Below are 1,216 nucleotides of genomic sequence, written 5' to 3' on the forward strand. Positions count from 1 at the left end.
CATACACACACAGACACACTCACACATACACACACACAAAAGGTAGTGTGTGTGTGTGTGTGTGTGTGTGTATGTGTGTGTGTGTGTATGTCTGTGTGTGTGTGTTGGGTGGGGAGGTTCCAGCACCAAATGGTGTAATTAAGTACTGGCTACCAAAACTGCGGCATGAAAATTTGACTCATGAGGGAAAGTTTTGCAGCAGAACACAGATGACTTGAAGAGCACTGCGTTCATATCTGCATTCCTCCTGTGAGAACTCGAGTAAATGATTTTCCTTTTGCTGCCTGTTTCCATAATGGACTAGTGACTTCTCAAGCGCCTCCCTCCCACTTTAACACTCACTCAGCAAAAATCCATTTTTCCAAGTGCTACACCATGTGCTATGTACTTAAAAAACACTCTATGTCAAGACGTCTTCACCTACTGAGGCCACGATGCACTTCTTGGCCACAGGAACTACAACAGCCTACATCCTTTCCCCATGCCATTGTGGTTGTTGGAGAAGCAAAAGTCTCATTCAAGTCTTTCTCTTTCTGACTATGATCCAAGTACAAGATGCAGAAGGTCAGGTATACGCAAAATACAAAAGACATGCACACAACTGGCTCATATAGCTCAAATGTCATTAGGTGCAATTAACTGGTACAGGACATATTTCCAGTTAACCAAGTTCACCTCGAGGTATTTCTTTACATGGCTGGCTTTCCTACTTTGTTTGCAGCTTTCTGAGAAGCCAGCTGTCTGACCACATGAATTCAGAAACCCTAGAAGCATTATGTGTCCTTTATAACTCAGATGTCTTGCCCAGTTCCAGAGATACACTGAGGATGAACTGGGTGGCAGTTCTGTGACTTACATTCTAGCAGATGACAGCTAAATGCTCTTTTAATCTTCAGTGGAGGAATCAAAGAGTTAAGAGGACTGTTCAAATAGTGGGTATGTTGCCCTCAGATAAACTTCTCTCAAATCCACAAGGAACCTAATTTTCTTTTGGACAAAAGTCCTGTCAAGACTTCCTTCCAGAGGCTCTCTGGTTACTTCTGCCAGGAAGATCAATGAGGAGGTACTGTGGGAAAGTTCTCAACAATTACTAGAGTGAAAGACTGAGCTTAGAACCAACTTTTCAACCCTTTATAACAGCGCAGAGTGCTCCAGATAGCAGATTTCCCAGACAGCAGCCTGATGTGTTACATGCATGCTCAGGGATAGTGTGGAA

The sequence above is a fragment of the Dipodomys spectabilis genome, unplaced genomic scaffold (assembly GCF_019054845.1).
Source record: "Dipodomys spectabilis isolate Male_0828 unplaced genomic scaffold, ASM1905484v1 ptg000547l, whole genome shotgun sequence".
Classification (NCBI taxonomy): Eukaryota; Metazoa; Chordata; class Mammalia; order Rodentia; family Heteromyidae; genus Dipodomys; species Dipodomys spectabilis.